This window comes from Nyctereutes procyonoides, unplaced genomic scaffold (assembly GCF_905146905.1).
Source record: "Nyctereutes procyonoides isolate TBG_1078 unplaced genomic scaffold, NYPRO_anot_genome, whole genome shotgun sequence".
In the NCBI taxonomy this organism is placed as follows: Eukaryota; Metazoa; Chordata; class Mammalia; order Carnivora; family Canidae; genus Nyctereutes; species Nyctereutes procyonoides.
The window spans coordinates 4041309-4067343 of NW_026575140.1; positions in this window are offsets into that span (position 1 = coordinate 4041309).

Genomic DNA, 26035 nt, shown 5'->3' on the forward strand with positions numbered 1-26035 from the left:
GACCCTGGGGTCCTGGGATAGAGTCCTGCATCAGGCTCTCCTCAGGGAGCCTGCTTCTCTCCCTGCCTGTGTCTCTCACAAATAAATAAATAAATAAAATCTTAAAAAAAAAAAAAAAAGAAAGGAAGGAAGGAAGGAAGAAAACAGAAATGGATTGCTGGCAGATTGTTTCTAATAGATCAGTAAATAAAAAAATTATTTATTCAAAATCACAAATTTTGTACAATTTGAGACAGAGTTTGTACAATCTGAGATAGAGTACCGCACCAAAGCTCAAGAACTTCTAAAACTTTTTGCTACCACAATTCAGAAACTATCTAACACAGAGGATCATGTTTGTGTGGAATCGCCTCTGACCACGTAATGCTCTCTTACTTTCCACATCTATACTGTATGGCATGCTAGAAACTAGGACATGTCTTCACCAATTCTAAGATACTTCTGAAAAAAAAAAATCTCCTGCATAGTTTCTATGGAATATTTGATTATCTTAATTTTTTTTTAATTTATGATAGTAACACACACACAGAGAGAGAGGCAGAGAGAGAAGCAGGCTCCATGCACTGGGAGCCCGGCGTGGGATTCGATCCCGGGTCTCCAGGATCGCGCCCTGGGCCAAAGGCAAGCGCCAAACCGCTGCACCACCCAGGGATCCCTGATTATCTTTATGAAGCTGTAACATGGTATATAATGACAATGGAAAGAGGGGCATCTGGGTGGCTCAGTCAGTTAAGCATCTGCCTTAGGTTCAAATCATGATCTCGGGGTCCTGGGATGAAGCCTTTCCTTGCATCAGGCTCCATGCTCAGCAGGAAGTCTTCTCTCTCTCCCTCTGCTCCTCACCCCCTATCACTCTCTCTCTCTCTCTCTCTCTCTCTCTCTTTCAGGTAAATAAATAACATCTAAAAAAAAAAGAATAAAAAGAAAAAGAAAATTGAGTGATATGGAATTGGCTGGGTTCAAATTCCAACTCCCATGCTTTATGAGGTTAAGATCAATCAATTAAATCAGTTATATTAAAGCATATAAGCTCTCTGACTGTGTGTTTGTGGTATTGGGATCGCAATACCTACCTGTAGTTATATTAAAATAGTGTTAGGGTGGGTTGGGAAAGGAACTTCAATTCAAATTTTTAAAAATTTCTACATTATGAAGAAAAGATAATATAACTTATTACTAACGAGAGGAAAATGTTCCTTATTCTCACTGAGATCAGTAGAGGAGAGAGGAAGAAGAGGAATGACACTATAAAGCTTTTTCTTAGATCTTCTGTACCTAGATTTGTGTCCTTCTTTGCTGGATATAGAATAGATTTTCTGTTCTATAATAGCACAGAGTAATAAATGTTCAGATATCCAAAGGTAAGCCTAGGGATGAGTAGGGGGTGGGAAGGTAATTTACACTGCATAATAAAAGGAGGACATTGGGTGTGGGAGAAAGTTTGAAAAGGAAGAAAAGGAATGAATGAGGGAGGTGGGATTTAAGTAGTATGGTGGAAAAGATAATAGAGTTTTATGAATGAGATTTTAGTTGTTTGAATGTCTCTAACGTAAAACTACTCAGTTATATAATGTCTTCATTAAAGTCAGCTACAAACTCATGCCTTATTGCCAGGGGACTGAGCCAACCGTTGGGAGAAAGTCAAAGTCACCCTTTCAAAGCCTTAAATTATTTAATGAAAGGGACTTAAACTCCAAATCAGACCTATCCTACTCCCTTCTCTGCTCTACCTTACTCTTCTTCCTTTACTTCTGTGGCCTGATATCTGGCCTCTCTTCATTACATATTGCCCTACTCTTGGGGAGTTCACAGCTTTTTTGAATTTCAGAAGCCAGCTTAAAGACAGCACCCACACAACTTTATAATGCAAGATTAGCCCACAAAATAATTTAATCTGATGTTTCCCTACTAAACAAACACCAGAATGGATAAAAGTCTGATGTTTTAATTGAAACGAGTCTGTTGGCCTGGATAGAGAGGTTATGTCTCAAAAGAAAGAGAAAGGAATGGGCTGGACTTGTGAAATTTCCAAGAATTACAGAGGTCTCTGAACAAATTGTAAACACTGCCAAAGATGACAAGTAGATCATTACATCAAAGGCAGTGAGAAGTTAGACATTAAAGATGGTGGCCAGCAGCTAATATTTTCTGAGGATGAATCTGTTAGCAGAGGACTCTTGAGAGGTACATATACACAACCCACCTGTAGAAGGAGTGGTGGGCATACAGTGATGCAAAAATTAGGACTGGACAGTTACAAATTATATGGAATGATGAAAGGTCATTAAGCTGCCAGGACTGCCTGCCAGAATCAGCTGTATTTACCCAGGGCAAGGTGGGCCTTAGTAGTACCATACAACCCGGCCATTAGGGAGCCCTAAGAGTGGGTAACATCAGGATCAGGAAAATACTGACAAGTTAGGTCTGATCCAGTTTAAGCAGATGTTGCAAAATAAATATATCTCACATTTCTGGAACCCAGGTGTCAAGAACACACCAGTGTGAGACTGCCGGAATTGGAATTCTAATTTAGAGTTACTATCTACCTGGCAAGCACCGAATGAGACCATTCACGTAAAATAACTCCTCATAGTTCTAGGTACATAAGAGGTACTAGTAAGTATCACCCTCATCAATAGCATTACTCTGATTTTGCAAATTTTGCCAATCACATACAAGTTCTCACTATACAACACAGAACTAAAACTCAAAGTTAGGAAAAGTATAATGTTATTACATACGGGTCCATCGGTTGGAGAAGTGCAAGAACATCAGTCTGAATTTCTCTGGGAGATAAACCGTCCCTCAGCTGGGCTTCTTCCCTCCAACAGGGGGAGGTGCTTGGAAACAGCTGGTAATGTTGAGCAGGGCCACTGAACTGACATCATCACATTGAACCATTTTGTTCCTCTGATTTATCAACATGTTATCTGTCTAAGAAAAAAAAAAAAAAGAAAAGCCTCAACCTTTTTCATGAACAAAGTTTAGAGACCCACAGCATTTAAACTAATTAGATTTTAACAGGAGGTCTTAGTTTTGTAATATTTCACACGATAGACAGATGCTTCCCTACTGGCGACAGTTGTCTTCTGGGGCAATTAGTCAGCCACCAATTGAAGACTTTTTAACACTACCATTCCCTTTTCAGCTTTCAGTATCAGGCATTTAAACATGTTATGAGTGTTAATTAATTTACACTTTCAGAAAAAAATGTCAAGGGTTTCTGAGAAGTAGTAGAAGATGTGCATAATCAGTTGCTCTATGGCATTAGAAGTTTGCATTCTTAGAAATAATAACCCATAATCCAAATTGGAATCACAGTATTGAAATGCAGATTAAGAACATCTAGTGTCCTAATGTTTTGAAGTTGGTTAAATCAAGGGGGTACGCTATGTAAAGAATATTAATATAACTACTAATACTACCACCTCTGGGCATACTATTTTTCATGCTCCATGCATTTTATGAATAACTTTGACTTATATTTTCATTCTTCAATTGAAGGATTATTACCCACATTTGGCACATGACAGACTTAAAACTCAGAGAGCCCCAAGTAACTTGCCTCAGGCACACACAGACTAAAAGTGTAGTCATAATTTGAATCCCAAACTTCTAATTCTGATATGCTTTCTGCTACCCCTACTCTGACTCACTTAATGGGTTTGAGTGGATGTTTTTACTCGTGATAGTTACAAGTTAGAGACTCAATAGGAAACAGATGGTATATTCAAATTAGGATAATTTGAAGAAAGTTTACTTTAAAAAGGACTCTCTAACAAATTGCAGGTGGCAGAGTAACCACAATGATCGATGCACAAAAGCTATATGATCCCAGGACCTAAAGGAATAAGGGTGGTAAGAAGCTATTGAAATGTAGGCCATCCTGAGAAGAGCAACAGCCCTCATAACGGACACAGCAAGCCCAAGAAGACCTTGCAAAAAGGAAGGTGGGGACCTAAATACACTCTCCTCAGTTTCATTTTTTCTTCTGATCCTCTGTCAGAAGAGGATCCCTAATGTCTTCTCCCTAATGTCTAATCCAGTCCAGACCAGAGGCCTGGGAGCTCACTGATGTCCTTTATACAGATCTTTTGCAACAGTGAACAAAGTAGAGAATTAAAAAATTAAATGTGAAGGGCAAAAAGAAGAGAACACACATGAAGGCACTGTTGACATAGAACTAAATGAGGCTGACGAGACATTGCTGTTTCAAAAGGAGTTCATTATAACTTCTCTGATCTTCAGTCTTAGAATTTATTTTTGATGATAATTCCTGGTTAAACAATAGGGTAGTTTTTAAATAATAGGCAATATAATAGTGAATATATACATTCACTATATATGTGTAGTATATATATGAAACACACATGCATGCTTTCTTTTTTTAAGTCCTTTGGAACTGCAGAGCAACTAAGTGTTACAGCAAGAATATTGTTCTCTCTATATTTATGATTCAGTGTGGTGCCTCCTCTCTGCCAACAGCTATTCCCAAGAGTAAAACAATGGTCTGTTGCCTATCAATGGCCAAGGAGAGCCCCTAAGGCTATTAGATATCCATATCAGAGTCAAAAGCAGAACTCTGTTTATGAAGGAATCACACATGAACAGGAAGGTCAAAAGCATATAGTTACAACTCTAGCTTTGCCTCAATACAACCTTCTTCTAAAATTAAAAAAAAAAAATAGAAACCAGCCCATCAACAGGTCAATAATGACATCTTACTTACATGTATTATTTTTTGTCTCTTTTAAACACTGACATATAAGCCTCAAGAGAGTAAGGACCTTGTGTGTCTCTTTAAAAGTGAATCCTCAGTACCTCAAAGCATGCCTGGCATATAAAAAGTTACTGTGGCTAGGTGTAGCAAAGCCTTCTCTGGTAAGATTGCTTGGGATCAAGGAGTACATTTGTCATGATGAGCACTGGATATTGTATATAAGTGCTTAATCACTAAATTGCACACCCAAAACCAATATTACACAGTAGGTTAACTAACCCAGGATTTAATTTTTTTTAAAGAGTATTTTGATTTCCCCAAGAACTAAAGAGTATTTAAATCATCCCCCAAAAATGAAAATAAAGATTATTTACACACACACCCACCAAAAAAAAAAAAAAAAAGATTGCTTGAGTTTGAAGACTAAAGGATACACTATACTGGCAAGTGATAGTACAAAGGCAAGAGAAGCATGTGAAGAGACAAAGGTAGGTGGCTGGTATTTAATGATTCCAAGGTTGGTCAATTTTACTCAATGTGAATTGACTCTTACCAACTTAATAACAAAGTTCATCATTTTCCTGTTTTTATCCCCCAAATACTGCATCTGTGTCTCTAATGTTCCTTCATAGTCTTTTCTGTTGATTTGGAAGGAATAATACTTGAGAGTATTAATTCCATGAAGCTCCTGATGGTAGAATGGAAGCTTGGCACAAGACTCGGGCCTTTTTTTGCCAATACTTGACTGCACATCCTAGGTCTCTTGTCGTTCCTGCATTCTGAGTATGAAGCAAGAATCAACTTCTTGAGGATGTAATTGATTTTTCATGCTGCCAGAGCCATGTTAACGTAAATGATTCTTTTTTAAAATCTCCTGGTTTTGAGGGGAAAGAGCCCTTTTAAAATTTCATAATCTGATTATAGGTCACACTTTTCTAGGCTGAAGCTTAAAATAGTTTCAAGAAGAAGTTTCAAAGAAGAAAACACACTGTATTTCTATTCAGACACCAAAACCACCATCACGGCCATGCCACATGGTGCCCCTATTCACAGTCAATAGGTTCCAGACATGTTGCCCAGGGTTCAAAGGGCTTATTTCAGTAAGTGACTAGAATTTAATATTAAAATGATAAAGAGAATTTGAAGGTCATTGTTTCCCAAAAGTGGGCCAAAATCTTATCTCTTTCAGAAACACCTGTGAGCTCTATCAAATATGAGTATTTCTGGAATCCACCTAGACTTTCTAAACCTCTAGGACTAGATATTGAAATTTGAATTTTTACTGAGGTCCCCAGGTGAGTCTTACATACACTAAACTTTAACTAAATTTAACTGTTCCTTGTATTCCCTCTGTATATTCCAAGGTAGTCCTGTACTTACCTCTAGAACCAGCAACCTCCATTATTGTACAGCTATTTCTGTTAGAACATCTTTTTGTACTAGCTGATAATGTGTTTTTCTGAAGCTTCCCACACATTAGGTGAAAACAAGAACACTTTTGACAGTTTTATAATGAGCACAGAACTCAGTATTCTGGAATATTTTTCTAAACCTAAAAAAGTGGGAAAATCTAAAAGAAATGGTATAACTGGGAGATCCTAAAAGCAATAGAGATTTTTTTTTTTAAAGCAAGGTAGATTCCCAAAGACACAAAATAAAGCCATGTTATTTAATAGGGGAGCCACATGGAATAGGAATCAAATTATCAGCTGTTTTCCCTTGCCAACAGAATCTTTCTCCTTGAGAAACATGAAAACCACAGAATTCTTAAAAATGCATCAGTGGGCCCCATCGTCTCCTTACTGTTCTTTTCCCACTTGCTACTTAAAAAGTTAGTTGGCCATTAAATTATAAGATGATTAAGCCCCAGCATTTCTGATTACTATACTTCATTGTCTGCTGTCAAGTACTCAGCTTCATCTTCAGCATTGACCCAAACTAGAATCTGTCGGAGTGAGTTTCTCAACCTTCTAGACATTTCCATCTTCTGATTTTGACCCTTACTCTTAATTGTTCCTTGTAATTGAAAACTCCCTTTTTACATCCCTTCTGCTTCTAACAACCATACTTGCCTGTTAGGTACTGAATGTCTGTGTCCCTCCAAAATTAATATGCTGAAATTCTAACTCCCAGAGCAATGCAATTAGGAGGTGGTATCTTTGGGAAATGATTAGGTCAGGAGGGTTAAGCCTTCGTGATGGCTTAGTGCCCTTTTAGAGAGCTCTCTTACCCCTTCCATCACATGAAGACACAGTGATAAGGCCATCCATGAACCAGGAAGCAGGCTCTCACCAGACAATGAGTCTGCTGCCTCCTTGATCTTGAACTACTCAGTCTCCAGAATTTTAAGAAATAAATTTCTCATATTTATAAGCCACCCAGTCAATGCTATTCTTTTATAGCAGTCCAAATGGACTAAGACACTGTTCTCTTTACCTAAAAAAACTTGCACAATTTTTAAGGGTGAGTTCAAAATTGTCTTCTAAGTGGTATCTTTCCTAGCCATGTAAATGGTTTTATGTTTTAGCAAAATTTGTATTTGTGTGATGGACTGGGCTTTTACCAACTTCTGTAACAATGTACATCATTTTCCTAGAAAATAATAAGCATAGTTATCATTGCTACTCCCTTTTCTAAATCTATTCACTGTACAAGAGGCTGTATGATGTAATGGTTAAGATTGCAGGATTCGGTGTCTGACATCCAGACTTTGTCACTGATGGTCATGGGACTGAGCAAATTCTCTAAACTCTATATGCTTTGATGTCCCCTTCTAAAGAGTAAGATAAGAGAATCCACCTTGAATACCGTGTGACATATATATGTATATATATATATATATATATATATATATATTCATGCATAACTATATAAATATAGTAATAGTTAACTATACTTATATTTGAACATAAATTAAAAAAAAAACACTGTGAGGTTTAAACTCTTTGCCATCTGAGTTCTTAGAACATTGTAAGCACTTGTTTAATTCTAACCATTTGAAATATAAATAATGTTAATATCATTTCACCCTTTTTTTATACTCTATTTCCCAGATTAGAAACTGAGACTCAAGGATGAAAGCCATCGTGACCATCATCTTATAAATAATAAAAGGTGAGTGCTCTAATAGACACCTTAACGCACCTGTAAAGTCATCTTCCTGCCTACATTCCTCATCATGGATCCAGCCGTGAATTTTTTCTACCTGAGGATGCTAGATATACTTCTACACACTTACCATCTCTGCCCAACCCTACAGAATGTCTCTGGCAACATAATCAAATTTCATCATGTAAATTGTAAAACAGGTTAGGAAGAAGTAGAACATTCTGTCATCTGGCACCTAATTTAGGATATTAGTACATTAACAACACTAAATATTGTCTTTTCCCTTGTTACTCTTTTATATTTTATTGCACTGAATCATCAGGAGTATTACACTGTTAAAAAATATCCTATAAATTGAGTATGCTTTTCTTAAACTTATGACAGACCATGTTTTGATTAAATCATAATATGCCAAAAATATAAGTAAGAAATGTATATATTTTTAGGTAATTAACAGTTGGAATTAGAGATGAATAGCACTTCCTCCCCCTTACCAGTTGGTTGGTGATTATAACTGGTATTTTTGTCCAGGCCAATTTTTATCATCAGTCTTTCTTACAGAAACTAACAGCCACTTCATCTTTTCAGCTGCTGTAATTCATCCAATTTCATATAAGGACTATAAGAGATGGAGTTGAAATCAGAGAAGAAAAACACCACTTCTCAGAGTTTGGGGCCCTATTCGTATCAAACAAATGGGTCGTATTCAGATATTTTCACAATAATTGATGTGGAGGGTTAAATAAAATACTGTGCATTCTCTTGCTAGAGAAATTCTCCAAGATGTGTTGTTTTTGGTAGTACTCGCATTTCTAACATACCCATTGTCTTTTCTCTTCAATTATGATGCTGACAAGGCTACTTAACTCTACATCCTCAAAAGGAAGGATCCTAGAATTGGTCTGGGGAATTGCAATAAAGCATGAGATTCTCTTTTCCCCAAAGCAGAGAAGTTAGGCAGATCTGTGAATTAGTATTGGAATCATTATGATAAACATACTGACCCTCATTCAATATGAATATGAATGCTTAAACTCACATTTCTCAATTGCATACAGCTCAGACAAAGCAGAGCTAGGAATCAATCCTAAGTGGGCTTACTTGACTCAAAAACATATGTTCTTTTTATATTTTCTATATTGGGTTAAATGCTGAGACGAAAAACAGAAAATGGAAGAATTGACAGTGAAATTAGAAGGAATGCTGTGAAGGCCTGAATTCAGGGAACGGCAATAGGAATAGGAAGCCTGACATAAATGAGATGTGAACCTATAAATTGCTCACATTTATTCAACACCTGTTGTGGACTCACAGACTGTTTTAGACACTATCCACTATTAACTCATATGATATGAACTGACCCCATATTTGAGTTTGAAGTTATCAGAAGCAGGATGATTTACAAATAGGAAACAGCAAGTAGAAACAGTAAGAAACGAAGAATTTTTGTTTAGACTCTACTCCAGTAAGTTAGGTGTCCCATTGTAACAGCTGAAGTCAGTGTAAAATACTCAGGGCCTTCGAATAAGTTATATCACAACCATGAAAAACACATAAAATGAATGTCAACTAAAATACAAAGGATTAAAAAAGTGCACATATAATACAATATAAGAAGTTTTAGTGTAAAATAAATCTCAAAGTTGATGCTAGGATTTTATTTACCTTCAAACAGATAAGTAAATAAAATGTATTTTATTTGATGTTAAATGAAGGAGTAATGGGATCATGTGCTATACTTTTTCTACTCTTCTAAAGTTTTTCAGCATAGTTATACTATTACTTGTAACACGGAAGAGTAATTAGTTAAAAAAAAAACTTAAAATTCCTACATAATCAAGTGATTACCCTGGTTTAGAAAAATATTTTCTTTTACTTTTTTTTTAAAGATTTATTGATTTATTTGAGAGAGAGAGAGAGAGAGAATGCACAAGTGGGGGGCAGAGGGAGAAAATCAAGTAGGCTCCCTATTGAGTGTGCAGCATGACGAGGTGCTCAGTCTCAGGACCAATGAGATCATGATCTGAGCCTAAACTAAGAGTCAGACACTCAACCAACTGAGCCATCTGACAGGCACCCCTTGGAAAATATTCTATTTATGAGCATGGCTTATGATCATTATAATTAAATTAATCCCTTAAATTTTAGGTCTATAGGTGCTCTTGTTTCAAACCAAACTTTTCTTGAGGAACTCTTCTCAAGGAGTTCAAATAAAACTCCCTGAGGAAAGGGCTCACTGTGCATTATGTTTGGCCAGTTATAAACTCCTTGGGCTTTCTGTCATAAGGTGCCCCACAAGGTGACTCAGTCTCTCCACAAGGCCCAGCTCATGGAGAAGGCCTGACCAAAGGAAGGAACTGAAGAAGGAAGTCAGGTCTACAGTGTGATAACCTCTACGGTAATTCAGATAGTCACAGAGATCTTCTCTTTCTCTTACTGCAAGAGGTAGCAATGCAGGATGCTGTCACAGTCCATTGTTTTAAATAACTCTTGTGTGTTTTCATCTTAATATTTTGGAAGAGCATGCAAATTTGTGAAAACAAATTTAGAATTAAAACCATAATTTTGAGAAAATCACACCTGCCTAAATATATGTAAACACTAAAAAAGACTACCTTGTTCTTCATATTCAGACAACAGCATTGCATAGTTAACACATCATGGGCTTTAGAGTTAGAGGAAGCTAGATCTGAAAGCCAACTGCATCAGTGAGCAACTGATTATCTTAGAACGCTTCAGAAACAAGGCTCGGGGATAAGTATAATGATTATATAAGTATAATGTAATAAGTACAAATTGTTAACTTGGGAAGTGACCACAGGAAACATCAGTAGGGAGAGGGGGCATAACAAAAAAAGAAAGGAAATTGATTAAAGGTGTCTATAGGTACAGGTTACTATTTAGGCAACTAGGGCTCAATCCCAGGAAAACCCTGGGAAATAGTGATATGCCTCAAAAAAAAAAAAAGGCAAGAAATCTGGGGGCTGTATATCTACTCCAATCAGTAATTGATGAAGAGTTGTGGAGAGGATATGGTAAGTAGTGCCTGTGAATGCTACCTGCATAAATTCTGTGCTCTGCAGATATTTTCTCTCTTCGTTTAAGGTACAAGGTATTGACACTGTATGTTGTCCAGAGGATGGAATTAGGGTTAGAATCCTTTGTCTTCTTTAAATTTGCTCATCTTGGCCCAGTAATTTCCTGAAAAGCCCTGAATAATCACATTTAAAAGAAGGCGTTTTGAGATCTTCCTAAATAGTACATAAATACTAAGAATGTGTTTGTGTTAATATTAATAGGATTGCTTAAGATTATCTAGGGGAGTAAAACTATTATACTATCACAATACTCTGAATCATCCCTAATATTATCAAGACATAAGATACTGGAGAAAATGATTCTTTGCTTACATTCACATTTCTCACCCAAAACAAATAAAAAATAAAAATGAAACTGTTGATCTAGTATCAGTGTCAACAGATACAAAGCTATCTTCCTTCTGGGTTCACTGACTGACCAAAAACTCAGCATCTTCAACACAGCACTCCCAACAGTCTGGAGTAAGATAAAAGCTTTGAATTTAATGATAGATCATAATTTACATTCAATATGAGGTTGTACCCAAGATCGCTGTGTGATCTAACAGTCTAGAAACCTGAGATTTCCGGTCCTATTTTAAGCCAGAGAATATCAAAGTTGACCAATTCTTTGTTCAAATTTAATTCTTTGTAGATTACAAATGTATAAGGTCAGAAAATTTAGGCTGCTCTAGGTTAGGCAAGAGAGTGAATCCATGAACATCCAGAAGTCTGTATGTTTCAGTATCGGAGGCATCCCATTGACCCCTCAGGAACATCTGAGGAACTTTGGGGCTGTAGAAATCCATTAAACTAGCTCTGCGTGCAGGTGGCTGGACTGGCCCCGCTGTGTGAAGTGGAGGCCAGGGGTAGAAGTGGACACTGTGACGGCCGAATGACATTCTTCCTATTACTAAGTGGAGGTCTCAGTGTACGTAAGTAGCCCAGACATAGCTCTTTGGTAAAGGAGGTCCAGTGAATCTCACTTGGCTCTCACAATACAAATCACTCTTGGATAGAATTGCACCGGCAGGATTTAGAGGCAGGAAACAGCACATTCCCTGAAATTACTGCGAAGATGGCTTATTCCAACAGGAGGTGCGCGGTCTTAGATATGTAATATCATAGCATACAGCTTCCAGATGAAGCATACTGCACAGACAGGACACCAAAGAACAGTCAAAAGGGGGGTGATATTTTATATGGGAAACAGAGAAACTGAGGCCAAATAAATAAATCAGTAATGTGACATACAGTAAAAGCAGAAGAGGTCATTATTGTATGATGGTAGATATTATCAACGTCAAAGCTGTAATGAGGGAAAAATCCCAGTATTTTGGATAACTATGTCATCAGCTCTGATTTCAACAACTTTTATGGAGTTTGGTAATTATATCCCTCAACCCTAAAAAAGTAGTATATGATTTTTCTGTGTATCATAAAATTATTGGCAAGGGACTCATTTACACAGAAGAAATGACATCATATAGATGGTGTAAAACTGTTGGCATTATTTTTCCTTCTCCTGAATGCAGCTTTGTTTATATTTCAGTAAAGATTGTGTTAAATTACAATGTTTTGGTATGAAGAGGCCAAACACTTCGTGTTAGCTAGAGGTCATCAAGATTCAATACTCTGTTTTGTTGGTAGGTCGATCCCTTATGCTTTCTCAAGAATTTTATCAATTTAGTTCCCTGTAACTATATAGAAAACATAAAACTTTGATTTTTCATATTTTAAAATCTAAACATCTCCACCTATTACTAATATCCAATATACCTTTGCACTACTGTTTTGGTATCTATTTAAAGTTTTAATTTGACTCGTTTCATATGGTTTGAAACCATTTTTTATAGTCTTGCCTGCAGTAGAGCAATTGTGATATTCTGATTATTATGTATCTTTCAATTTCCTCATTAAATTAATTATCCAAACCTTATTCATTTAATTAATCATTCAATTATATAAATATTTATTTTTCTAATAAATATTTATTAAGCCTTGATTATGTCAGGTGCTAAATTATAGGAATGACTAAGACGAACCAAATAACTGCATTTATGAACCTTACAGTTAATAGAACCATTTCTTTTTTTTTTTTTTCGTTTGTTTTACTGGTAATAATATTCTTTTCATTTTATAGGGAGACTATTTTGTGTCAACTGCCTTGTGAACTCTAATTATCCTGGCATCCTTGCAAAGTTGGTATTAGTATACCTATTTTACTGGTATGGAAACTATATTCTAGGATAGGTTAAAGAATGTGTATATAATAAAACTGCCAAATTAATGACTAAGCTATATAAGAAACTGAAGTCTTTTTGCCTGGCTGGAAAATACTGTACCTATCATATCACACTAATCTTACAGGTTTCCAAGGGAGGGAAATGATGGCTAGATATCTCATTGACTGAAATAGGTAATTGCAGCTTAGCTTGGGAATACCTACAGATCACTAGTGCAGTTCAAAGTTACGACACGGCACTAATGAGGACATTTCTCTACTTTTTATTTCATGTGTTATAGCTTTAAAAAATAAAACTGACTCTTTTTTGGACATCTCTGGGATTGTATGTCCTTCTGCCAGGACACGTGTGAGGCAACATAACTTCACCATCTCAACACCACATTTGATTTGACTCATTCAGAACTGCGTCCCTGCAAAAAGAACTTTTTAATTAAAAATATATTTATATTCACATAATATTCATATACATTACATTCATATTATTCATATAATATGAATTGATATAATATGAATATAATATATGAAATTATATATGTAATGTTTTTATTTATGAATCAATAATTTTATTTAATTAAAAACTAATTAAAATATATTTAATTAAAAACCATACATATATATGTACATATTTATATAAGAACAGAGAGTTTTGGGTGAGTTGTTGGGTCAGTTCCTTTCCCGTAGCTGGAACCTTACGGTATAAAATTAGAATTTGTCACTGGTCATATTTCCCAGTATGTGAAACTGTAGAGAAAAACAAACAAAAAACCCCAACTGTACAGAGAAAAATCAGTAGAGACAAAAATCTGTATCAGTAGAGAAATGCGATATAATGAGAGAAACAAAGACAGAGACAGGAATTGCTCTAGAGTCATTTGAGACCATTAAACCATTTTGGATGTCCAACATTTTGGCTTGACTTCGTCTTACATTCTATGAACCTCTGTGTAATTGTGTTTTTGACACATCTCATATGACTTGTACTTTCACCTGCATCTGGGTAATTAGATAATCCTTGGTCATAACAAAGCTGTGTAATACTCTGCCCAAATATTTTTCTCAATCTGTCACTTACTGCCTAAGATTATTCAAGTAATTTTATTGTCTTTAGATATCTCCTCCCTACTCTGCAACATCCTTAGGTGTGACTACTTGATAGTGATATAAATATCAAATTGGATATTGCATGTGAGAGCACTTCATAACCATATACTACATGCTTATATAGTTGAAAAGAATGATAAGAAATTAAGGAGTGAATGGATACCTCGAATGGTTCTCCATGACATCACTTGTAAGGCCTATGGAAAATATGCGTTTGTTTGCCTCTCCAGTCATTCTGCACCCAAGTTACACATGCTGATTACTCACAATTTTCTAAACACATTCTCTTGCCTTTGCATACACTATACCCTCTTCTTAGAATATCATTTTTCCTCAATCCCATAAACATTTATTTAACCATTTCTTATTCTTCAAGTTGGTGCTCCCTTTGTAAAAGCCTTCTTTCTGTGATTTCCTTCTTTATAGGAAGAATGGACATTATCCTGCCCACTATTCTTTGGAAATGACTCTTCTCTGGAACTCATGGAATTTCCAATTGGTGCTTTACTTAAAATTTCATCACCATGGATAGAATCTTTGGAGGCAAAGATTTATCTTTCATAAACCACCCAACATCTTTAATTCCTCATCTTTAGTTGCCTACAGAAAATAAGCATTAGGAGTGCCAGGGTCACTTAGTCAGTAAGCATCTCTTTTTTAAAATTTATTTTATTTTTTATTTTTTTAGCTTCTGACTCTTGATTTGGGTTCAGGTCATGATCTCAGGGTTGGGAGATGGAGCCTCATCTGAGGAAACACACGAGGCGCAGAGTCTGCATAAGATTTTCTCTCTTTCTCTCCCTCTGCCTCCCCATCTCTCTCTCTCTAAAATAAAATAATAAAACAAAATAATAAATAAAATAAAATAAAATAAACATTAAATATAGATTCTATGGTGATAATTTTTCCCGAGTCTCCCCTTCCTTTTGTCCCTCAGGGTACACCCTATAAATGGTGATACCACTGTATTTGAATTAATTTCCAGTAACACTAGTACATTAACATTTCTTAAGAATCAACATCTCTGTTTAACTTTGAAATAATTAAAAAAAAAAAAAAAAGAATTTTGTCCCTGCTCAGGGATGAATGATAAAGGGCCACCAAAAACAAACAAATCTCCTATTTACTTTTAGGAAACCACTGTTTTCATTTAACTTAATTATATTTTAGCAATTCCACTTCAGTGTGATTCATGGGCTCCAAAATCATGAGAGATTCGATCCACATTTTTCTCAATAGGTTATTACTTAACAGAGAGATTAAAGAAGTTTTTCATCATCTGAAGTAATTATGACCATAACTAACACTGTTCACTTTTTAAATTGAACTTTCAAATATCTGAAATCTATGCTAGATAATTTGGGAAACTATGTTAGGTAATATAAGATACAGGAATGACTATTTATACAAATTGTTTCACCTCATCTTCACAATAACAAGATGAGAATTTTAAGAGTATCCCATCTAATCTTTGTGCTCCTTCTCCTATAATCTTCTTTTAAAAAATTATTCTATGGATCTTTTTATACAATGATGTCATCGTTGAGTTACTAGAATCTAGAATCAACCCTTACATACCTTTTCTATTCTTTGTACTTGGTACAATGTGTAGCATATTGATTTCATTCAACAAATTTTTGAATGAATGAGATGATGCATCTTTAATTCACAAATAGTTGGCCTGTTATTCATGATATTCTCTAAAATAAATTTTACCTTCGGTCAGGCCAATTCAGCGTTATTAATTTTAATGTGTCCAACAAGTATTAGTGGATGCCACATATCTGCCAGGAATTATGTTAGATTGTGATGAGGACAGAAACCAAAATGAAAAAGAAATGGAAACTGAAACCAAGGTGTAATCCAGGTATAACAGGGAGCTGGCACAGAAACACATAATCAAGTTATCCAGTAATAAATCAACAATAAAAGATCTGAGCACGAAATTGTGAGAAAAGAGGGAATAAGTATTTCTACTTGATGAAATTAGAAAATTCACAGGAAGACAGTATCTTTATTAAGAGCTTCTTTTCTGTTACTTATCAGAAAGACAGTACCTGTATGTAATGCATTTCCAGGCTCAGGCTTCAGTTTTCATAAGAGAAACAATTTGAATTTAAGTAAATTTTTAAAAATCTCTCTCTCTCCCTCTCTCTGTCTCTTTCTCTCCATTTTATTTATTTATTTATTTATTTATTTATTTATTTATTTATTTATTTATGAGCCAGGATATTCAGAGGATATCGTGATAATTCATAAGAATGCACACTGGTGCCGAAGTGAATTCTTATTATTTCTTTTACTTGAATTTTTCTTTTTATTACATAGCTTTTATGTTAGCGCCTAGAATATATGACATTGCAAAATGAAAGTTATGTTTTATTCTATGTATATTATAGGTTTAATTTTTTTCTTCCAAAATCTCAATATACCTTATGAGAAAACATGATGAAATTACGGAAACCTCCCTATTCCTGACATTGTCTACTGAAATTACCTTTCACTGGTTCCTCTGGAACATCATGGGACTTGAAATCTAATGGTTACAAATTCAAAATGGTCTATAACAAACTGCAAGTGCATTCTGGGAGAACGGTTATTGAAATCAAGTTTTCTTTTTCCTCGGGTTGTATCTTTGTTGAGGTCTTTATAAATGAAAGGAAAGTAAATGCCCACATTTGGAAAAGATCTTTGAGAGCGTTTACTGAATCTTCCACATTTATTGATGACAGGAATTAGGACATGAGAGGGTAAGACACATTCCCAAGCCTGCACAGCACTCCTAGCTCTCAAATTGTCTTTCCACTCTCAACCCATAATCTTTCTACTTACATCTTGCTATCTATGTCTTTAAAATATTGTATTGAGGGTAGGGGAAATTCTTGCAAATAATTTTCTAAGCTTTTACACAAGATCTATATAGGAACAACAAGATTTATATACATAGAGGGCTGACCTCTTCGCTATGGAAAACATTGTGTCTTAGTGGTATTTATTCACTATTAGAATTTGCTTTTTATTTTTTTTATTTTTAAACTGTATTTATTTATTTATTTTCTAGAGAGAGAGAGAGTGAGATGGGGGAGTTAAGGATAGAGAAAGAGGGACAGAGGGAATCTTAAGCGGGCTCTATGCTGGGCACAGAGCTGGGCAAGGTAGATTCAATCTCACAACACTGAGATCATGACTGGAGCCAGAATCAAGAGTTGGACACTTAACCAACTGAGCACCAGGAGCCCTTAACTATTTTTATGTTTAATGACATACGATGAGAAAATTATTACCATCACTCTCACCCTCCTCTCCTCCTGCCCAAAATACATAGCTAACATATTTCTTCATGTTATGGTATAGATATTTATCTTACACTGTCCCTTGGGGACAACTAATTAATATTTCACTGTCAGGTATTTTACTCTTCACCTTGAAGAAAAGCCACATCCTTCAGTCAAACCAGGCACATCATTGCAGCTGTAAGTCAGCAAAGAGAAGACAAACCATCACCATGGAAAACTGGAGGGGAAAAAATACAGTGCTACATCATACCAGCTGTTGGAGAAATCTCTTTTAGCCTCCAATTTTTCATGAAACGAATGCCAGTGGTGATAGATAACAGCTGCTATCACAAACTTATCTCAACAAGAGTAAAAAGAGTAAGCACTTGTCATCTTTGCGTGGCAATAGGACACATAGGACCCCATGGGTTTCATGGTAGCTTGGATCAGAGAGAAACTGTGAAATCTCACTGAATTTCACAGATCTTCCCAAGCTGGACACACAAACATTGATAAAGTGAAAAATAGTCCCTTGGCAGAGTTCACTCTTGGAAGGTCCTTTGGTTTGAAAAACAAACAACAAACAAAAACACATGGAAGTCATTTACAGAAAGATGATTAAAGAGGTAAAAACTTGCAATTGAGACTAAACCACATTTTCAAGTGTTTCAAGAAAGGGAAGGAGTTAAGCCATTAGTGAAGATCACTTAATTTACCAGTGAGGTATTATTTTTCTTCCACTTGACAAATAAGAAAAAAGAAAGAAAACAATAGGGCTTTGTAAAATGTATAACTTCAAAGCTCCTATACAGCCAGTGAATAGGAATCTGTAATTCCTGCCCTTGCTCTTTCTACTACATTGTGCTAATGGTCAGGTCTGAATAAAATTTAAATGTCATATCTCCTCCATGACTCATAAAATGCCCAGTGACATGATAGGCTGATTTATTGTGTGTGGCCAGAGAAGAATCTATAGCATAATAGACTATAAAAAAGGAAACAATTAAAAATGACCATATGTTCTCATTTTACAGATGAGGAAATGGAAACAGAGAGGGGAAATGACTGCCAGTTGGTCATTAATAGAATTTATTGAACCCAGTTCTGATTATATCACTCTTTTCCTTAATATTATTCAAGACTTACCACTGAACTTCAAATGAAATCCAAATTCCTCTGCATGAATTATGAGACCCTCTGAGATTCATTTCTGCCTCTTTTCCTATGCAACACCTTTTGAGTCCTCTTTCTATAGTCTGCTACATCAAGTACTAATTTTCTGGAACTAAGGTTTTTAAACATCTTGTACTTCCCGACTGAACTTCTTTTCCTCTGCCCCTCCATACACACAGATCTTGACCAACACCTATTTATACTTCAGAGTTCACCTTAAATGCCCTTCTTAGGCTGAACAAGATTTCCTGCCTAAGTTATTTTCTAATACCAACTGTACTAATTTTTTTACTTGTCAAAATCAAAAGTAGATCATTACCTTTTTAAAATTTCTGTTTAAAAATCTATATTCCCATCTAGACTATAAATTCTATGAGGAAATGTATCATAACAATATACTTTAATGAATGGAGGTTAAATGGAGAATATCAGCAGTGAAAAAGATTTGAAAGGCAATTTTAATTCCTCATGAAATGCTTAAATCCTGCCTGCATATCTGTCTCCAAATGACTAACTCCCATTTTTTTTAAACTCAGTGTCATCCTTTACAATAAAGAATTTTCCATAGGTATTTATTGCTACTTTTCCACCTATGTTTAATGTTGAAAAGTTTGAGCCACTATGTAAGATTTGTGAGCCTATAAATGCTACAGAGGACCTATCTTTTTAAAATATCAAAATAATTATTTACATACAAGTATCTAGTAGTAGTTAACTAAATATACTTCTTACTTATATGTCACTAAAATAACAAAGAACCACAACTTACAATATTGCACAAAATTCATAATGATGTATGAAATGCAATGAAAATAAGTCTGAGTACGTATGGAAACGGTCAGTGTAAAAGCTAAATGTCATAAGTGAGAAGCCCATCATCCAAAATAACTTGTATTTTTAGAACATGATCTCAAGTGAGCATGATGACCAATCAGACTAGACCTTTTTCTTCTTCTATGTATTTATCTCCTTTTCTCATGCTTAGAGAGAACACTAAAAAACCTCCAAGTCAAACCTAGCTCTTCCTTCTAATTAGAATCCTATTTTATTTTCATTTTAGTGGCTCTCTGTCCTCTGTTGACTATCAAATAGGAGTCTCAATAAGTTCTCCATCCAACCTTGTATTCACAAGACTACAGCCTTATGTCTACCCGTTCAGTGTCATGGGATGCCATTCTTTGATCTTCACTCTCAGAATATTATACCTAGAGAACAACATCAGTTGCTATTAAATGTCTATTGAAATGATTTTGTCTGCCTAAGGATTTTACTTTGCTACACTGTGGCATCTCAGGACTCAGGCCAGAAGTATTTTTAATGAAAAAAATATTGAAAATGAGTATTTTCAAATTCCAAAAGTATTTTTTTTAATTCAATTATGTATGACCTTGCTAATTTTAGTCTCTATTTATAGTCTTCCCCTAGAGCCAACAACACATCTGGGACTTTAAAACTTCCCCATGGAATTCACGAGTTCTCATCTCTTACTTCTCTGCACAAGAAGGATGATCTCCGTTTAAAGTGATATTCAACATCACTTCATAGGCCTCAACCTGCAATACATTCACTTAAACCTTGTACTCTGGACATTTAATAATTCTATAACGCTGACCACTTCTTCTTGAAAAACAGAAGCACCTGAACCCTGAATGTTACATGATAAGGTAAGATAATAATGAAAAAGATTAAGATGACAAGAGAATGATCAATTAAATTAAGTACCAATTGGATGATGATTAGGATTCTTATTATTAACCAGAGGTGACTGGGTGGGTCAGTTGGTTAAGCATCTGCCATCTACTTAGGTCATGATCTTTAGGTCCTAGGATTGAAACCTGCATCAGGCCCCCAAGCAGGGGGTCTGCTTCTTCTTCTCCTTCTCTTCATTTGTTCTCTCTCTCTCAAATAAATATTTTTTTTTAAATCTTACATTTGTGTGTGTGTGTGTGTGTGTGTGTGTGTGTGTGTGTGTGTCCAGGTATATTTTTACATGATTGTATTTATTTTAATGATACACAAACTATCCAAATTGTCCTTTATGAAAAGGAAAATAAATGTCTTTAGAACATATAATGTTTATTTATCCCATTTCATCCTCCCAATAATCCTGTGAAGTATTTTGGCCAATATGTGGTGGAGAAACTGTGGTTCAGAGAGATTAATAAATAACTCAAGGTCACATGTCAAATGGGTGATTAAATTCAAATTCGAAAGCAGGATTATAGAAACAGAGAATCTGTGTTGTTTTCAACTACCTCTGTGATTTTTAAGCAGCAAAGAGCCATATGTGTAGACATTTATATCCTCTTTCCTTGACGCTTAATCCAATCAATTCAACAAAAACCCCCAGAGCTCTATGTAGAATTTTCCAAAGGATAATGCATTGATTTTCTAAATTTGGAGACTTGCTCTCAAACCATATGCAGAAAAACCCAAACGGAGAGGTAGATCTCACTCTTATAAGGTGAATGTTTCCAAGAAACATTTCTCAGGATTAAAGTGAGAAAAATAAACGTATTGAATCAGCAAGCTATAATATCATTAAGTAGTTTTATACACTGTGCTCTGCAATGTATCACATTGCAAAGCTCAAAATATCCTAAAGCTCAAGGTGAGCCTTAGCAAGTTAAAAGTTACAAAAACCTTGATGCTGTTGCTAATGAAAACAATTTCAGGGACAATGTACAAAGAAAAAAAAAAAGAAAGAGAAAAAAGAAAAAAAAGTAAGAGAAAAAAGAAAAAAAAGGAGGGAAGGGAAAGTAAAGGGAAAAAAGAAAAAAGACGAGAAAAAAGTAAAAGGTATTTTTAAGAATTTATTTATTTATTTATTTATTTATTTATTTGACAGAGAGATTGAGCAAGCATAAGCAGGGGGAGCGGCAGATGGAGCGGGAGAAGCAGGCTCTCACTGTTTAGCAGAGAGCCCAATGTGGGGCAAAATCCCAGGACCCCAGGATTATGACCTGAACAGAAGGCAGACACTTAACCAACTGAGCCATTCAGACACCCCAGAAAAATAGTCTTGTCTTTACTACTTGACTCTCAGGACACTGAAGAGAAAATACGACTAGATTTCCTTCTACCATTTACCACTTCGAGTTGCTGTGGATGTTGGAATCAATGGGAGTAACAGCGACAAACAGCTGTCGAAGGAATGATAAAAACTAGCAATGACCCGAAGTCACATTTAGTAGATATAAGTATTAAATTGCTGTGTTGAACAATGAACAAATTTTAACCGATCTGAAACACCCAGTAAGCATCTATTAGGAAAACATTCTTGAAATACAGTACATCCTTGAATATTTTTTACGTTGATTTCCTATTAGAAAGTTAAGCAAATGGCCAGTGGGGGAATTGAAAATTAGTAGGCAACTTTTACTTGTCCTATGAAAACCTCAGAGTTTCCTTACTGAAGCATAGAGACAGCTTCCCAGAGTGGGCACGGTGATTCTTCTTCTTACTTTATTTCTGTCTCTGAACTCAGTTATTTCCAATCAACACCTTAATATTTATTATTTTATTCATCTGCATATTTATTGGGTGCTTACTACATAGCAGATTCTGTTTCCATTCTAGGATTATACTTGTAAATGAATAAAAAAAATTTACCCCTGCTCAATCAATATTCTAGTGAGAGAGACAAAGAGTCAACAAATAAATTAGGAAGATTATTTCCAATGTTCGAAAGTGCTATGAAGCTCCCAGCTATAAAATAAAATAAGCCTTGGGAATGTAACCTACAGCGTGGTGACTACAGTTAACACCACCATATTGCATCGTTGAAGGTGGCGAGAAGAGTAGATCTTAAAACTTCTCACCACAAGAAAAACAATTATTAACTCTGTACTATAATGGATGTTAACTAGACTTGTTATAGTGAACATTTTGTGATACATGTAAATGTTGAATCACTTTGTTATATACCCAAAACGATTACTATGTTATATGCCAATTATATCTCAAGTTTTAAAAATTGCTATGAAGAAGGTAGCGGAGTACATCAATAGCAGGCAACTGGGAGACAGTAGGAGTCTGCCTACTCATATAAAGTAGGCAGAGAAGATTCCAGTGAAAAGATGACATTTGTGTAAGGGCCTGGATAACGAGAAGGAACCATCTGATGAACTGGGTCCAGCATGATTCAGGCAGAGAGAAATGGACCCTCAAAAGTATTGAGTTGGAAAAAGCACGGCCCACGTTCTTAGGACAGAAGGGAAGCTGTTATAGCTGGAATTTACTGCACATGACGGCTTATGTTTGAGAGTAAGTCAGGGGTTAGACTCTGAAGGGAACTGATATTCTTATTTGCTTTTATCAAACTCACTCTGAGTTCTCTGGCTTCTTATCACCTATCCTTCCTTCTGCAGATCTCAGAGAAATGCATTTTATGTTGAACTGAGCCATCAACATTCACTTGGAATAAGTCCTAGCATTAAACTGCCTAGTATTGTCAGGGGCATTTCTATATGCATCTCTTTTCACATGAGCATCTGTCAAGGGAAAATATGCCAGGCACCATGCAGTTTCAAAAGGAGCATGAGGAAAATGAAACGGACTGAGATGGAAGTAAGGGATGTGTGTTCTAACCCTTTTCTTCCCCTTTCTATCTGCTATTTTGGTCAAGGTGTCTATTTTCCCTTTACCCAAGGTTTGTCATCTATAAAATGGGGATAACGCTGTTGGATTTGGAGGAACAGAGCACTGCTCCAATATATGAGGAACCCTGAGTGATGAGGTCTTGAGAGAAGACAGAATTGAATAAAGGGGATTCCAGGAGAGGAAAGAGCCAACAAGGAAATAATATATAGCACTGAACTGGGAAGCAGCAGGAAGCACAAGAATCTGTAGTCATGTCAGAAGAACAATGAGAGAGGGAACACTGCCAGGCCCTCGATGGGTTTAAAGGCTAAGAATGACTAGTGACTGGCTCTGGTTTTGTTTGCTTGGTTGTTTTCTTGTTTTTTATTAGTTTATTAATGTGAAGAGCGGCATCCTATATTCTATCTTAGCACAGTGCCTGGCACATAATAAGAATTAACAAATAGGGACGCCTGGGTGGCTCAGTGGTTAAGTGTCTGCCTTCAGCTCAGGGCATGACCCCGGGTCCCAGAATTGAGTCCCGCATCGGGCTCCCCGCGTGGAGCCTGCTCTTCCTCTGCCTGCGTCTCTGCCTCTCTGTGTCTCTCATGAATAAATATATTTTTAAAAAAATCCAATGAATAAATGTTTTTTTATATAAATGAACAAATACAACTGGATGAACTGAGAGATGTGTACATCCATACAGACAGATAGCAAAGCCTTACTTCTTGATGTAATCCATATTCTCAACCTCTCTGTATTCAGGTATGAAGCAGAAACCATGGGATCTACATTCATCTTATAGTCTAGAAACTAGAAGACTTTTCCACAATATTAATTTGGAAATTAAAATATTATTCCACAATATTTATTTATTGAGCTATTGGTGAAAAGTCAATAACTATGTAGCCAACTAGTATAATTAGTGACTGAGCACATCTCAGATATTGGAAGTTCTCTTAACTTAGAGATTTTCATGGTGGGTTCCTAGATCACCTGCTTCAGACTCCCCTGGGAGCGTCTTCAAATCAAATATCAGGGCTCCACACATATCAGACTAAGAATCTCTTGGTTTGAAGCCAAAAATATATATTTTTAAAAACTCATTTGCGGGGCATCTGGGTGGTGCAGTCGGTTTAGCATCCAGCTTTGGTTTCAGCTTAGGTCATGATTGTAGGCTCATAAGATTGAGCCCTGCATCAGGCTCCACGCTCAGCAAGGAGTCTCCTTCAGATTCTCTCCTCTTTCTCTCTGCCTTTCCTGCTCATGCTCTCTCCCTAAAATAAGTTAATAAATTTTTTAAGTCACTTAGTTGATGCATATATTCCTAAAAGTTCAATTTTTTTTGTGAGTGTGTGTGCGTCTTAAAAGCATTATCTTTTCCAATTTAGTTACATTCGTAGGAAATAGAAAGTAAGGTAAATTACTGACCCCACTGGAAGGCAGAATTAGAAATGATTCTCAAATTATATTCAAAATAATTATTTCAGTAAAGTAAAATGTAAGAAGAGAAAGAAAGCAAAGAAACAATATAGGTATCTCTTTTAAGGTATATGTGCTTTTTTTAAAGATTATTTATTTATTCATGAGAGACACGAGAGAGCGAGAGAGAGAGAGAGAGAGAGAGAGGCAGAGACACAGGCAGAGGGAGAAGCAGGCTCCATGCAGGGAGCCTGATGTGGGACTCGACCCCAGGACCCCAGGGTCATGACCTGAGCCAAAGGCAGACGCTCCACCACTGAGCCACCCAGTTGCCCCAAAGGTGTGTCTTTTAAGGTGCTAGAAAATCCAAATTAATTAATTAATTAAATAATTAATTAAAAAAAAAGAAAATCCAGCAGTAGTCATCCATGTGATGCAGCTCATTCAAAAGCTAATTAGTCTTCAGCTATAGTAAAAAAAAAATCGCATACTCATCAGAAGTGGCCAGTGATAGTCTCATATTTGTCAGACCTGCCAAAGGAATGCTGTGCTCACTTTCAGGTGTTAACTTTTTAAAGGATAATAAACAAAATGGAATTTCAGATTAAAAGACCATGTCTTAGAAGGAATAACCAAAGGAATTCAGAGTATTTGACTTAGTTAAAAAAAAAAAAAGAGACCAGTATGAAATCTACCTTCAGATACTGGAAGGCTGACCTGAGAGAGAAACAAGATTCTGTCCAGCAGGAGGGGACTGAGGACTGGGAACTTTTAAAAACTGCAGGGTCGGGCAGCCTGGGTGGCTCAGCTGTTTGGTGCCTGCCTTCGGCTCAGGGCCTGATCCTGGGGTCCCGGGATTGAGTCCCGCATCGGGCTCCATGCATGGAGCCTGATTTTCCCTCTGCCTGTGTCTCTGCCTCTCTCTCTGTGTGTCCCTCATAAATAAATAAATAAAATCTTAAAAAAAAAAAACTGCAGGGTGATTATTTTGCCTCAATATAAAGGCATGTCTATCTTGCTGAACTACTAAAAAAGTTTTTGTTTTTTTTTTAATCTAGAATTACTGTTTAAAACGTGGAAAAATGGGGGGGGGTGCCTATGTGGTACAGCTGGTTAAGTGTCTCACTCTTGGTTTTGGCTCAGGTGGTGGTGATCTCAGGGTCCAGTTATGTCTCAGGCTCCGTGCTGAGCATGGAGTCTGCTTAAGATTCTCTCCCTCTCCCTCTGCCCCTCCCTGCCCCTCCTGAATGTGCATGCACTTTCTCTCTCTCAAATAAATAAGTAAATCTTTACAAATAAATTTAAAATTAATTAATTAAATGTGAGA